A 16,884-nucleotide genomic window follows, 5' to 3' on the forward strand; every position below is an offset into this window, starting at 1 on the left:
ATCAAAGTTGACGACACAATCATGACCTTTCAGCCATGAATAACCACACCTTTAACAGAATTTTTATGAATTTTATTCCCTATTGGTTGCAATCTATGAGCAAAAGAGTTAATCTCAATACCAAGAAGCATAATAGCATAGTCACGATGTGGCAACTGTGATAAGATTTCATTAATGCAAGAATCACAAATATTAGAACATAGCACAGCGTAAACATAGATCAGAATACAGCAAGTGTCAAATACGAGTCAATTCAACATAGCATAATGCCAGCCGTTCTTTTCCCATTTTGCGTCAGTTTAAGTGAACCCTGTCCTAACTACTGATTAGCATTAGCATGTTGGGCTTCATGCAAAACAATTTACAACACCAATTTGGAAAACATCTAACTATGGTCCCTATCAAAATGAGCAGTTGGTACCTAGAAAGGAAAACCAAACAGGCAAATTACAAATTGCATTGTCATAATTACCCTCCAAGGATTAGGTCAGCACAAAGGATCAGTCTTCGTCTTCAGTACATCAGTCAAAACGCCATTGGTCAGGACTCAGCTAAAAGGGCATAGGGGACACTTCCCTCATAAGGAGGAGAAGTGTAAAAATGGCAGACTATGGGCAAGGATGGTTTTATTAAATCTCACAGTCACCAAACAGAGTGACAGAGTTTCTGGATAAAATCAATAGCATTCCCTACCCAGTTCTAATGACCCTTCTGTGACATGGGTTTTTATCCCTTTTTCGTAGTACATTCCCCCAAAATTCTATTGGGCATTTACTATACTCCACTATCTTTAACCTATCAAATTAAACATTAGGTAATTCCAATTGTCACCCCACATTAATTCATCACACTTTGATTGGTCTCCATAATTGACGTCTCCGGAGGTGGCATGTCCGGTGTTACTTCACTCCTTGGCACGTCTTTTGGGTCAGCAGATCCATTGTCCATCGGTCTAAATGACCTCGTACATTACATTAATCTACATTTGTTTCAATTTGTACATAATTCTTAAACCAAGGCACCAAATATGCGCTTGGGAACGGAATCGACATAGATACATTCGTCTTCCAAGTTGAAGAAAAAGAACATTTGCAGGGTCATGGCCCTTTGCGAGTCAGCACACTGGAAAAACAGAAAAATGCATTTAATATGAGAGCTGGGCAGCTAAAACCCACAGTTCACACTAACTTAAGGCCCATGAGGATTTTCAATACAGATTCAGTAATGCAAATGTTAGTATAAGCTTAATTGAGCATAACATAAACAATTTATTCATCATTATTAGTTTGCGTATACATTGGTGGCCACTCACGTGGTCACAATTCTGGTGCACGTTTAAGCAAAATTGTTACTATTATAGTTTCTATGCGGCATCATTACTCATTAATATATATAAATGTTTCATGTAATATTGATTGTATATAAACTACACTCTCTCAGGTCCATTAAGAAATGCAAAATCCACATTCGGTATGTACAAATGGTGAAAAAACAGTCGCTAAATGCGATTTCTACGTTGTAGGAATCACATTTAAGAAATCACTAAAATAGGAAATCAGTACTACCGATTTCCTATTTGCAAATCACTAAGAAATGTATAAAAAAATTGCAATTAGCGACTGAGCAAAAAAAAAACATTTAAGAAATGCAATCACTACCAACCTGAAGCAGGTGGTAACCATGTGCAAAACCATAAAAAGTTCCTCAAAATGCATCAGGCTCATCCAGAATGGTGGCATTATACATCCTAGCAAGGTGGGTGAGGATCCAGGCCCACAGGTGCAGGTATTATGTTGCCTACATCTACTTGCGACAGGGAGCAACCAGTCTGTCATAGCATTGGCAGGGGGTGTCACAAAGCACATTATCTACATTACCCCACAAATTTCTTGATGTAATGGTTGCTAAGCTGCGCCAATACATCTTTTTTCCCAAATACACAGAAAACATTGCAGCAGACAAAATTGAATTTCTAAAGGATAGCACTGTTCCCCACTGTAATTGGCTGTGTGACAGAACACATGTTGCCATACGCCACCCTTTAGCAACATAATATATTTATAGAAGCAGGAAGACCGCACACTCCCTGAATGTGCAGGTGGTGTGTGACACTTCCTGTGTTATCATAGACCTCGTGTCCAGGTACCCAGGCAGCACACATGATTCATTCTTGTTCAGCCACAGTGCAATATACAACTGATTGGCACAGGGGAAGTTTGGTGATGGATTCCTGCTTGGCAAGTTTACAACATACTCATTGCGCACACTAAGAATGTATGTGTCAGCTGGTCTAATGCTTTACTCAACCATGCCCCAAAGGTGACAGTGTATATGCCTTATGTCCATGGATAATTACACCTTACCTGACTGCCCGGACACCAAGTGAGGGACGATACAGCCAGGCACACAAAGCAACACGCTCAGTCATAGAGAGGACATTTGGCATACTGAAATCCCACTTCAGGATCATCCATAAGACAGGAGGTGCTCTACTCTACAGGCCAAAAACATGCTGCAAGATAATAGCGACCTGTGCCATGTTGCACAACATAGCAATGCAAAGGGGACTACAGGCTGTCCCCATTGAACCGGAATCAGACGAAGATTCTGATGATGAACAACAACTACATGGACAACAGGACAGCAGCCATGCAGCTGAGTGACGGACTAGATGCACAGATATCACCAACTACTTCTGAGGTAAGGCATGACATGTCATGGTATCAGTGAGAGAACTCACGCCTGGCTTAGTGCTTGGTGCACAAAGTAATCACCACCTTTAATTCAGGGGTCAATGTCGTCATTAAAACATATAAACTGTACAAAGAAAAAGAATTGCATGCATGCAAAAGATTAACAGCATGGAATGCGCCATGTCTGCCTTTTTTCCAATTCCCCTTCCTGTACTTCTCTTCCGAGGCACAATGCACGCGGTTCCTGCAGACATATCACTTTCAGAATGTTTTTGGGGTTCATTCCTAGTGGCACAGATGTTCAGGGCAAACACCCCACTTATGCTCGAGCCATCCTCGCTCCCAGAGGGTGCTGGGTTGGCTGGCAGAGTGAAAATGTGGGTCTGGAGACTTGCAAAAGTCGTTGTCACCTGCACAAGGCCCCTGTAGAAATCCTGGCAGCAATGTGACATTTCTGTCTGTATATTTATTGTATGCCTGGCCAGGCTGGAGGTGGCATTGGCCAGGCGGTTCATTGAAATGGTGTGGGTATCAAATCTGGCTACTAATTGTCTATGATGGAGGCACTGCTGCCTGTGCTCCCTCTCCATAGCACTGGTCCAGCACTCATGACCCTTCTCAACCGTTTTGGTGAGGTACAGCAGCTCCCTGGTCACACCACAGATTGTTCTGTTTTGCAGTCGCTGAGTTCTATTGATTGCCCTCTCTAAGCCACCATATGTGGCTGAGCATGTTGCAGCTGACTGGGCACTGTGGCCATGCTGACTGGACTTGGATCAGCTCTTGTATTATCAGCTTGCGGTGGAGTGCTCTCCCTCACTGTCCTGGAAGCTTGGCAGTGCTGTCTTACATCTCACTGCTGTTGGTGTGTAGGTGCATGGGCCACTTGACGGTGTTTTTGTCAGCGACATCTCTGGATCAGTAGCTACTGCAGTGACTGAGACATCAGGGCTGGGATCTATTGGACACATATGCAGCACACATTTAGTATGAATAAATGATACTATTTTGGACACAACAATAGTGTGACATTGTGATATGTGTGTTGGTGCTGCAGGAGTTGTGACTGATTGCTACATGTGGTCATTGGCACACTATACAGCATGGGGATGGAGTGCACTACAACTCTCAAGATGCATTGGGTGAGTGGTTAGTACAACTGACTTGGGTAGTCCAGGCTTTGAGTTCTCTACAGTGGTTTGCCGAACAGTGTAGTCTACAAACAACATTCAGGTATGTCACTTACCTTGGCTGGTGGCTGCTGCAACTCCAGTAACACTGGCAGGTTCCAGTGTGCCCTCTATGAGGCATGCCATTTGCAGTCGGTGGGGATTGGGTGGATGGTCCCCCTCCTGTTGCACGCCTCTCAGCCATCCTGGTGGCCAGCCTCTCCTTTGCCCTGAAGCGCAGGTCATACCACCTCTTGTGTAGCTCAGGGATGATTCTCTGTGGACTCCCAAGGCAGTCACTTTCTCCTGTATGTATTTCAAGATTTAGGGGGTCATTCTGACCCTGGCGGTCATTGACCGCCAGGGCCAACGACCGCGGGAGCACCGCCAACAGGCTGGCGGTGCTCCCTTGGGCATTCTGACCGCGGCGGTACAGTCGCGGTCAGAAACGGAAAACCGGCGGTGTCCTGCCGGTTTTCCGCTGCCCTGGGGAATCCTCTATGGCAGCGCTGCACGCAGCGCCGCCATGGGGATTCCGACCCCCTTACTGCCAGCCTGGTTCTGGCGGTTTTGACCTCCAGAACCTGGCTGGCGGTAACGGGTGTCGTGGGGCCCCTGGGGGCCTCTGCAGTGCCCATGCCACTGGCATGGGCACTGCAGGGGCCCCCTAACAGGGCCCCACTAAGATTTTCAGTGTCTGCCTAGCAGACACTGAAAATCGCGATGGGTGCAACTGCACCCGTCGCACCCTTCCCACTCCGCTGGCTCCATTCGGAGTCGGCTTCCTCGTGGGAAGGGGTTTCCCGCTGGGCGGGCGGGCGGCCTTCTGGCGGTCGCCCGCCCGCCCAGTGGGAAACTCAGAATAACCGCGGCGGTCTTTTGACCGCGCAGCGGTATTCTGGCGGTTCCCGCTTGGTGGGCGGCTCCCGCCGCCCGCCAAGCTCAAAATCACCCCCTTAGTTTTTCTGGGTTTCAGGGACAGCAAAAGAAGCCTTTCCAAAAAGCCTGTCAATGTTGGCCACAGATTCCTCAGTGAGGACCTCCAGCTCCCTCTCAGAAAATTTAATTTTTCCCTTCCTGCTGCCTCCAGCATCCCTGGTCTCCTCTGCAGCCATGGTGTGGTTTTCTTCTCCTTCCTTGTGTCTGCAGCAGTGTGCCTGGGCCTCTTCCTGCTCCCTGTAGCTGATTCAGGGTGTGGTCACACCCTGTTAATCACTTCCACCTGGGCCTCCAACTGCCTTGATTTCTGAAATTGCGATTTCTTATTAAGGAATCGCAATTATGCAATTTCCTAATTACCGATTTCTTATTTGCGATTTCTTCCATTTAGTAATTGCAAACAAGAAAGTGCTTAATAGGTACATCGCCAAACTCGACTCGCAAATACCGATTTTATACTTTCGATATTTGCAAGTCACAAATTCTGAATTTTTTACATCTGGCCCATTGTCCTTTGTCAGCATCTGAGTTTTGTGTAGTCAACCTTTCTTGTCTCAACCTGTCTGTACCAACTGCTGCTGTTGACCCACTCAGACTGCAATTGTGCTGTTTCAGTCACTTGCTTATCCCCAACAGTTTGACTAACCTGCTCCCTCACTGTCATTGTAACCAGCTCTTCAGGGACAGGTGCTGTTTCGTCAAGGGGACCCAGTTGAGGAGACCACTACAGTTTACAGCTGTCGTCGTGACTAGAATGACCTGGCACGGTCCGGTCCACCGAGGCTCTGAATAGGACTTCCACACATGTTTTTTCACCATGACCCAGTTACCTGGACACAGGTCATGGCACTGTAGTTTTTCCAACCTGATGAGACACAGAATTAACCACATCAGTCAGTCCCTTGCAGTAATCAAGTACCATGTCATTTGTAATGTTCCCAAGCACTTTTGCAGTCACAGCTGGTAATCTCATGGCATGGCCCATAATTAGTTCATAGGACGACAATCCTGTCTTCCTGTCAGGACTACTGCCAAGACTTATCAACACAAGGGGCAAAGCATCAGGCCATTTCATTTGCTCAACTTGCAGTTCCGCACACAGTAACTTTAGGACCTCACTATTGAAGTGAGTCCTTCGGTTTGACTCTAGAGAAGTCAGAAATCCAAAACAAGGAATAAACTTCCTAAGCAACAGTTTTGCTACTGTAGAGTGTCATTTCTCCTGGTCGGGTAAGCCTCAACATAACGAGAAATAATGCATACAATGACTAAGACATATTTCAGCCATTGCATATGGGCTATTCTATGAAGTCTAACTGCCTTCTGTTGATACGCCCTCCTGATCTTCCTTACTGACTCGGTGTAACTGCAATTCGTTTGCCCACATTTATCTGATGACATGTTACACACCTGTAACAAAGAGCTTCTGCCATCAATCTAAATCTGAGATTAAACCATGTCTGCCGAAACACTTTAACCATGGCATCATGACCAACATGAGCTGGACTGTGGTAATGCCTCTCCATAGGTGGTAATAAACTATTAGGCAACACAACTCTTCCATCACTTGAAACCCAAATATCATCCCCATCTCCTTTGTCACAACCTGCTCTAATCCAACACGTCTTCCTGCAATCTTTTGACTTCTTCCCAGGTATCTGAAGCAGTTAACTAGAGATTGTATTTGTCTCATTGGTACCCTTGTTGGCATACTCCCCATTAAATGTACTGCAATTCAATGGACAATATTTGGTTACGTTATCAGCATAATTAGTGCCAATGATGACAAAATAATTTCCTTTAAGGTGCATGGAGCACTTCCCGACCGCAATTCTTTCAACAAATTGTAAACTTTTTCTTTATTCTGAACTGGGGAACCAGAAGAGGTCATAAAACCTCTTTGGGACTATAACTAACTGAAGTCATGAATGACACCAAAGCCATACTGACTAGTGGTGAAAATGGTCACCTTCAGCCATTCAGAAACACAGCATGGTCTTGTAAGAGCAATCAATTCAGTTACTTGAGCTGAATCTTCAGCCTTGGCTTGGTGCTTAGTTCAGTGACATTCAGACAGTCATGCTCAATTTCAACTTTATTAACATTTTTCCCATCAACAGGTAAGGCCAACAAAGTAGCAGGGTTTAATGTCAAGCAACATTTCAATGTCACATGGGGAGCAGCCAAGATGGTCTGCTCATACTGCGTTAGTCTGCTACTGGTGAGATGTTCGGTTTTGGTGCGGGTTATACAGAAACAATCAAAGATTGGCCCATAAAAATGCTTTTGCACTGCTCAATGCTGGCACCAGTTGCGGTGACTGCCTTAAAGACAACCAGGCAAAGCAGAGGCCACTGGATAAAGCGTGGCAGAAAAGTACGCGACAGGTCTATGCACAGTTCCATGCAGGTGAGTCAACACTGAGAGAGTGCATCCTTCCCTCTCACAGCAGTACAAAGTAAAACATTAGTTCTAATCTGTCATTCCCAGAGTAGGAGCATGATAGAGATTTTCTGTCAGCTCATTGAAGTGCATTTGCAGTTGTCATCCTATGTTACCAGGTCAGGCACATCCTTGTGTGTCAGCCTCTGTAAAGTCTTGGCCAAAAGGGAAAAGTTTGGAATCCACTGGTGACAGTAGCCAACCATTCCCTGTTGGAGGCTGGTTGTTAGTAGAGGTAAGTACACACCTAACACTAGCAATAATGCCCCCAACATGTTAGGTCTAGTCAAGGTCTCAAAACATAAGCCCCTGGCTCAACCCCTGGTAGCATGGCAACAAGCAGGCAGGCTTAACTTAGGAGGCAGGTATGTAAAGCATTTAAATACCTCAACAAAGTAAATAGGTGAGACACAACACATAATAAAAATCTCACAACACTTTATAAAAATAAGAAATATGTTTATCTTTAAAATGACACCAAAACAACAAATATCCAACATAGGGAACCAGAGTTATGAATTTTTGAAGATTAAATTTAAAAATGAGTGTATTTAGTGCTTAGAAATTATAAGCGCCAACCAGGGACATCTGGTCATGCTTGAACGGGACAAAGTGAAAGTTTGAGGCCGACTGCGATTTAGACCTGCTGGGATACACTGAGCGGGAGGCCTCTGTCAAAAATTTACCTTCTCATTTAGAAACCTTTCTGGAGCTTTTCTCTCCCGATATCGATGGAACTTCGTCAGACTGCTTTTCCACAAGGCCCCGGGCAAATCCTGGAAGTCTGGAGCTCCGGAGCTTTCAGCAGGATGAACCTGAAATCCTGGCTGCATTGCGGTTGAGGGTAGTTGGCTTGACTCACAACGGTAAGTCGGTCCAGCTATGGAGCTTTTTCAAAAAGTTGCTCCAAACTTCTCCAAACCTCTGGAACTTTTTCCCAAAGTTTATCTTGAGGGTTCAAAGTGTCCAAAACACAAATCTAAGGGTCTAGAAGCTCTAAGATGGTCCTTGGAAGTTTAGGATCTTAATTCCTACAATGCACATTGGACGTACTCCAGGCTGGGGACTTTTGTGATAGTTGGTGCAGGCAAGCTCTGTTAACCTGTTGCTTTGAGGGAGTCCACTCCTGAGTACATTTTGAAGCAAGGCAAAGTTCTTAGGGCTGTTGTTCCAGTGTGCACCAGGGGCAGTACCTCAGAGTGCAGTCTTTGGGGTTGCAGACCAGGGTTCCAGCAGGGCAGTTCTTCTTCTCTTGATGGCTTAATGCTTCAGATCTGAGTTGCAATGCAGTTCAGCAACATTTATTTAATCATCCTGGGGGGCAAGGAGGGGGCACCTTTGGCCAATGATCTGCATGGTGCCACCCAAAAGCATGCGAGCTTCCTCCAAAGTGTTGCATTTTCTTGTCCCATAAAGCACTACACTTTAAAATCCAAAATGGATGATTTATCTGCAGAAGGGCAAGCCCTGGTTAAACCAACCTACTGGTGTGGCTCATTTACATTAACACTTCCCCTCCAGTCAACTGCAAGTACCTTTCCTCAGCCTGCTACATATCTGTGGGGTACAGGGTGAGAGGGCAGGCCTGGCTGGCATTCTGTCCTGTCCTGTTTCCTTTGAAACTCATTTGAATTACCAAGCCACCTTCCTGGCCTGGCCTCCTCAGCTGCAGGCCTCCCCCATCAGATAACCTCTGCTCAGTGCAGGCCATTTATCAACTCATCAAAGCAGCCTGGATAATCCTGTTAAGGCTGACTAGCAACCTCTAGCAGCCTAAATTTTGATTTACAGAATAGAAAGTCCTATAACGTATATGATTCAACAGTGGAAAGTTGTTGGATTTATCATTACCAGTCTTTTGAGTTCTTTCATGACACATTTAGCCCCTTCCTAGTGCTACTTATGCTTATGTAAAATATACCCATGGTACCCTATGGAGCAAAGTATCTACAATGAGGAAACATTTAAGGGGCTATTGTTCCCTCACCAGGGTATATAAAACATCTTTTATAATGTTCCTGCTTATAGCTACATGGCAGCCCACCTATGGGGCACAAAGGGGAGACCTTAAGGGTGACATATATGTACAAATAAAGTAGATTATCACTTTGGGAGTACCTTTAATTCCAAAGTTGAATTTGCACACATTTTACTTTTTAAAAACAGTCTGCAAGGCAGAGCTGCATTTCAACACAACAGCAGGAAACACAGCAGTGCACACTCCAGTGCAGGAAATCTACTGGGCCTCTAAATTTCCCTGTCCTATTGTATACTAGGAATTTATAGGTTATAGTTTGAATCCCCCTTGTCCTTTTATCTACTAGTGACTTACTAGAATCTGTCATTTTGAATTATAATTGTACCACTTTACCATATACCTTTCATTCAGAGCATTGGCCCCAAGCCTGCTTAGCAGAGTCCAAGGCACAGTCAGGATCAGTTACCAACAGTATCAGTCAGAAAACATGGAGGTGAACGTGCTAAAAGGATGACTTTCTCACATTCTCAAAATCATCCTGATTTCTTTCTGAGTTGTTGGGGGATTCATTTTCAGAATTTCTGAAATTCTCTCTTATGACACCTTCATTGCATCTTTCTCAATGTGATATTCAAGAAATAAGACTTCTTTCTTTCAGTACTGCAACTGAATGGGGGAAACGTTATGCCCATTCTTAGCTATGTAGTCCAACAGGGCAATTGTGTCTCTCTGGCAAGCTTCTTGGGTATTTGATGCCTCTAACAGGTCATCAGGGATCTTTACAGCCATCATGAGGGACCCTAGATTCATTTTCAATATCTGGTTGAAAATTGAGGGTTTTTTGTATACCCTTGTTGGACTCGGCACCATGCTAAATCACAACTGCAAGACCGAAACATGAAAACAAATTGACTTTCCTCATGCAACAGCATGGAGAAAACTTCTTGACCCGGGTCAATCACAGTGAACCACTTGGCTTTACATGGGATTTGAAACAAAATCACTGCTGGATTTAGTACCGCAGGACAGTAGGGAACTACTACTTTGTTGAACTTTCTGAGCTTCTGGACAATGCAGTATTTCCTGTTGGGTGTCTGCAGTTCCATAATGGGAGAGTTACATGGACTCCTCATTATCTCCTTCGAAAAAATTCCCTTTTCCATCATGGACTCAATCACTGGAGTAAACCTGCAATGGTTTCAGGTGACATGTTAGATTGCAGGATTCTCAGGTACTCACCGTTTGGCTTCACAGTTATCTTGACAGGCATAGTTGTCTTGTGGGACGCAGAAGCTCAGTCGATGGTTGATGTAGGATGGCCCTAGGTTGTGGAGAGCCTTGTTTGCGAGTATGAGGATTTTTAATTAGCATCTCTTTTGGATGGGGAGTCAGTGGAGGTTCCTAAGGTGTGGGGTGATGTTTGAACGGTTGGGGAGGTTGAGGATGAGTCTGGCTGTGGTGTTCTGTGGAGTCATGAGTTTTTTGAGTAGCTGGGAGGACAAAGGGTTGCCATATTTGAGGGGGCTGGTGACCAGGGTGTGTCTGACGGTCCTTCTGGTGTATGTAGGGATCGATTTGAAGATTCGGCAAAGCATACAAAGGATGTCGAAGCAGGAGGAGATGACTGAGTCTACTTGTTGATTCATGGATAGGTGGCAGTCGAGCATGATGCTGAGGTTTCGGGCATGATCAGATGGAGAGAGTGTTGGTTCAAGTTCTGCTGTACACCAGCTGGGGTCTCATACGGAGGTGTTCTTCCTGAATATCAGGATTTCCATTTTGTCAGTGTTTAGTATGAGGCAACTGTTTTTCATCCATGTTGCTTCAGTGGTCATGGTGTTGCGGAAGTTGGCTTTGGCATTGTGGGGGGTTTCGATGAGCGAGAGGATTAGTTGAGTGTCATAGGAGGCTATACTGAGCTTGTAAGATCTGAAGATGTCTGCTAAGGGGGTCATGTAGCTATTTAACAGGGTGGGGCTGAGGGATGATCCTTGGGGTATGCTGCAGGTGATGTTCTTGGGTGTAGAAGTGAAGGGAGGAAGGCATATGCGCCTCGAGTGGCCTGAGAGGAAAGAGATGACCATTTTAAGGGCATTTTGTTGAATGCCTATGTTTTAGAGTCTGTTGAGGAGAGTGTGGTGGGAGACTGTATTAAATGCTGTGGAGAGGTCCAGAAGGATCAGAGCTGCTGACTCCCCTCGGTCAAGGAGGGTCTTGATGTCATCCATGGCAGTGATCAGTGCGGCCCCTGTGCTGTGGTTGGCCCAGAATCCTGATTGTGAGGTGTAGAGGAGGTGGTTTTGTTCGAGGTAGTCGGTGAGCTGTTGGTTAATGGCTTTCTTGAGCATGTTGGCTGGGAGTGCCTCTGGGAGTACAATAGATTGAGCAATTTAACTTGCATAGCAAATCGCGTCCTAGCAGACTCACTGGACTTGAACCACACACCACATATTGGTGCTCATCTTTAAAGGACCCTATGATTACAGGTACAGATCCCGTTACGGAGCAGGTCAACTGTTGGTTTGCAACTCCTACAATTTGGACACTCTTTCCCATGAGGGGCAGGTTGGGAACCTCTGATGTTCTCACAGTAGAACGGGTAGCATCAGTGTCAACCAGAACGGACACATGGTAGCCATTCACGTTACTATCAATGAATGTACCACTCTGGTATACCTCTAAGGATGAGCCAAGCATGCATTCCTCCTCTTCTCAAGCTAATGCAGAAAAGTCTTTAAAAATGGTCTATAAGGATACAGTATCACCATTGGGTGTCCAAACCTGTGAAAAAACGGTAATCTAACCAACATTAAAGAGGCTAAGCACCCGATAACAGCTCAGCAAAATAACAACAGAAATACTTGGTATTCAGAGCGCTGACCAACTCGTCTAAACATTAGTGAAAATTAGAATCATCTAAACAGCTAGCTGAGCCAAAGGGAATCCTTCAAAGTCAACATGTAAATAATTAACATGATCTAGGCTACAAAACATGGGGACAAAAAGTAAAAAGGAAATAAAGGACAAAAAGAAGCTGAAAAAAGGACATCTGGGGAAAAATGAAGCTAACCAAAGTTGACAAAAAGTAAGTAAAAAGAGAAGTTGTCAGCATATCAGAAGCTCAGTTAAGAATCCTCTCATGGGTCAAAGAAAATCTAAGTTCTCTCATCAAGTATTGGGATAGTGTGGGGCAAGGGTAAAGAGGTCTGTATCTCTCAAAGTCCAAGGGAATCTCCTCCTGCAACTAACTGAACTTGATTAATTAAAGTGCAAAGTAAACAATGATTTTACCATTGGCAATGCCTAAAGATTCGAAGGTTGCATGGACCAATCCCCTTGCATCACACATTAGACAGCTGCAACATGGCTAGAAGTTCCGAAGACCGTCATGGGAAGGTATCCGTCCTTGGTCTTCTGCATGACTTTGCAACAAAATGAATATGGCTAGTCTTCACATTCTCAGTCTCTCTATGTACTGTCATCAAGGTTGCTTTCTCAGGCTCTCTATGAGTAAAACAATAGCACATCTATTTCCAAATTAACATTTGATATGAAAGGCACCTGAAAAGAAATGACACATTAGCAGAAACGAAAAACAGTTTCCCACATTTATGATGGCCTTTGGCCTAGCATAGCTAAGCTAAGACAGAATTATTACTGCACACTTTATTCAGGTTATTCAAAACATATAAACTTGTCAATTATATAATTGCCAGTATTAATGCTTGTTTAATCTTCATGTTACAGTAAATGCACAATTAAATAAATTGTTAACACATGTAAGTAAGTATGACGAAGAACTACATTTCTTCTACATTAGCCTATAACATTAATACACACACGTTATAAAATCATTACCATTTTGAAGGTAAACACTCTCTATTAATATCAGGAATAATGTAAACCCATAATCAATGGTTATACCACATGCATTTCTTTACTACATTACAGTGAATGCACCTTGATACGGACTTTAAGTGCAACGCTTCCCAATTAGTTTGCTAAAAATTCAGTATTTCAGTATGATCATGTGTAAATCAACATTGCGACGTCAAAGGTAGCAGCCATTTCTCTGCTGCACCACCCCATTTGCCTTGCTCTCACCCTTTTTCCATGCATATCCTTTTGCTCTATTTGACTTTTGCCTTTCAGTTCTTCAGCTTCTCTCTCACTCTTTTTTCACTCATACTCCATTGCTCTTTTTGGCAGTTAGCTTTTCTGCTATTTTGCCTCTCTCTCACGCTCACCTTTTTCCACTTATATCCATTTGTCCTTTTGGCTCTTGCTTTTGTTTTTCTGCTCTTAGGCTTTTAACGCTTTCCGATGGCTCTCTTTTGCTGTTCCAGCCGCTGTTCACCCACTTCCCTCATTGATTCTCCCCGCTCCTTACCTGCAGTTCGCCTCTGCTCTCCATCTGCTCCCTCTGTCATATGTCTCAATGCTCCTTCTCTGCCCTTTGGCCTCTTCTTGCCTCTCTCACTATTTTTTCACTCACATTCCATTGCTCCATTTGACTTTTGCTTCTCTGCTCCTTGCCTCTCGCACCCCTTTTCCACTCATATTCATTTGTTCTTTTTAACTTTTGCTTTTCCGCTCTTCTGCCTCTCTATCACCTTATTTTCACTCATGTTCAATCACCCATAGAAACTCTATCCAATACACCACCCCCACAGATGACACTACCCTGGCCATGGAACACATGAAGTTCACACTCAAGACCAATGAAAGAACAGCCATCAAGTGAATTCTTGCATACTGCCCACTGGCACTATGAACCATCTTCACAAATCTCATTGCAGACTTCATTGACCCCTCATCATCAACTCCAAATAATACATACTCCTTGGTGAGCTCAATTTCCACCTAGAAGACCATACATACCCCCAAATCCACAGACCTCCTTGACTCATGCCAGTAACATGTCCATGAGAAGAGCCCCCAACCCTTGTTACCTTGTAATGAGGTCTCTAGATCAGACTCTGTGGGGACATGAAGGCTGGGTCTGCATCAAGGTGACATGTAACATAGATAGCGTTTTTGGCATCTGTCAGGAATCCCTCTGAGAACCCTGTCTGTGTGAGAGGTATTTATACAGATCTTGTAGGACTCCTGACACAGGCATGTTCCCAAATAACAGACAAGAAAGCATGCTTGGGGCGGCCATCTTGGAAGAAATAATTAACCCCTTCGCTGCCAGGCCTTTTCCCCCTCCTGTGCCAGGCCTTTTTTTGCCTATTTGGGGCAGTTCGCGCTTAGGCCCTCATAACTTTTTGTCCACATAAGCTAACCAAGCCAAATTTGCGTCCTTTTTTTCCAACATCCTAGGGATTCTAGAGGTACCCAGACTTTGTGGGTTCCCTTGAAGGAGGCCAAGAAATTGGCCAAAATACAGTGAAAATTTCATTTTTTTTAAAAAAAATGGAAAAAGTGGCTGCAGAAGAAGGCTTGTGGATTTCCCCCTGAAAATGGCATCAACAAAGGGTTTGTAGTGCTAAACTCAGCAGCTTCCTAGCTTTCAGGAACAGGCAGACCTGAATCAGAAAACCCAATTTTTCAACACAATTTTGGCATTTTACTGGGGCATACCGCATTTTTGCAATTTTTAGTGCTTTCAGCCTCCTTCCAGTCAGTGACAGGAATGGGCATGAAACCAATGCTGGATCCCAGAAACCTAACCATTTCTGAAAAGTAGACAAAATTCTGAATTCAGCAAGGGGTCATTTGTGTAGATCCTACAAGGGTTTCCTACAGAAAATAACAGCTGAAAAAGAACAATATTGAAATTGAGGTGAAAAAAACATCAATTTTTCTCTACGTTTTACTCTGTAAATTTTTCCTGCAATGTCAGATTATGGAAAGCAATATACCGTTACGTCTGCTGGACTCCTCCAGTTGCGGGGATATATAGGGCTTGTAGGTTCATCAAGAACCCGAGGAACCCAGAGCCAATAAATGAGCTGCACCCTGCTGTACATTTTCATTCTATACCGGGTATACAGCAATTCATTTGCTGAAATATAAAGAGTAAAAAATTGCTATCAAGAAAACCTTTGCATTTCCAAAAAGGGCACAAGATAAGGTGCTGAGGAGCAGTGGTTATTTGCACATCTCTGAATTCCGGGGTGACCATACAAGCATGTGAATTATAGGGAATTTCTCAAATAGATGTCTTTTTTACACACTCTCCTATATTTGGAAGGAAAAAATGTAGAGAAAGACAAGGGGCAATAGCACTTGTTTTGCTAATCTATGTTCCCCCAAGTCTCCCGATAAAAATGATACCTCACTTGTGTGGTAGGCCTAGCGCCCGCGACAGGAAACGCCCCAAAGCGCAACGTGGACACATCCAAAATTTTGGGAGAAAACAGAGGTGTTTTTTTGCGAAGTGCCTACCTGTAGATTTTGGCCTCTAGCTCAGCCGGCACCTAGGGAAACCTACCAAACCTGTGCATTTCTGAAAACTAGAGACCTAGGGGAATCCAAGGAGGGGTGACTTGCGGGGCTCGGACCAGGTTCTGTTACCCAGAATCCTTTGCAAACCTCAAAATTTGGATAAAAAAACACATGTTCCTCACATTTCTGTGGCAGAAAGTTCTGGAATCTGAGAGGAGCTACAAATTTCCTTCCATCCAGCGTTCCCCCAAGTCTCCCGATAAAAATGATACCTCACTTGCGTGGGTAGGCCTAGCGCCGGCGACAGGAAACAGCCCAAAGCGCAACGTGGACACATCCTAAATTTTGGAAAAAAACAGAGGTGTTTTTTGCGAAGTGCCTACCTGTAGATTTTGGCCTCTAGCTCAGCCGGCACCTAGGGAAACCTACCAAACCTGTGCATTTCTGAAAACTAGAGACCTAGGGGAATCCAAGGAGGGGTGACTTGCGGGGCTCGGACCAGGTTCTGTTACCCAGAATCCTTTGCAAACCTCAAAATTTGGCTAAAAAAAACACATGTTCCTCACATTTCTGTGGCAGAAAGTTCTGGAATCTGAGAGGAGCTACAAATTTCCTTCCACCCAGCGTTCCCCCAAGTCTCCTGATAAAAATGATACCTCACTTGCATGGGTAGGCCTAGCGCCGGGGACAGGAAACAGCCCAAAGTGCAACGTGGACACATCCTAAATTTTGGAAAAAAACAGAGGTGTTTTTTGCGAAGTGCCTACCTGTAGATTTTGGCCTCTAGCTCAGCCGGCACCTAGGGAAACCTACCAAACCTGTGCATTTCTGAAAACTAGAGACCTAGGGGAATCCAAGGAGGGATGACTTGCGGGGCTCGGACCAGGTTCTGTTACCCAGAATCCTTTGCAAACCTCAAAATTTGGCTAAAAAAAACAAGTTTTCCTCACATTTCTGTAGCAAAAAGTTCTGGAATCTAAGAGGAGCTACAAATTTCCTTCCACCCAGCGTTCCCCCAAGTCTCCCGATAAAAATGATACCTCACTTGCGTGGGTAGGCCTAGCGCCGGCGACAGGAAACACCCCAAAGCGCAACGTGGACACATCCTAAATTTTGGGAAAAAACAGAGGTGTTTTTTGCGAAGTGCCTACCTGTAGATTTTGGCTTCTAGCTCAGCCGGCACCTAGGGAAACCTACCAAACCTGTGCATTTCTGAAAACTAGAGACCTAGGGGAATCCAAGGAGGGGTGACTTGCGGGGCTCGGACCAG

Source organism: Pleurodeles waltl, chromosome 6 (genome assembly GCF_031143425.1).
Source record: "Pleurodeles waltl isolate 20211129_DDA chromosome 6, aPleWal1.hap1.20221129, whole genome shotgun sequence".
NCBI lineage: Eukaryota > Metazoa > Chordata > Amphibia > Caudata > Salamandridae > Pleurodeles > Pleurodeles waltl.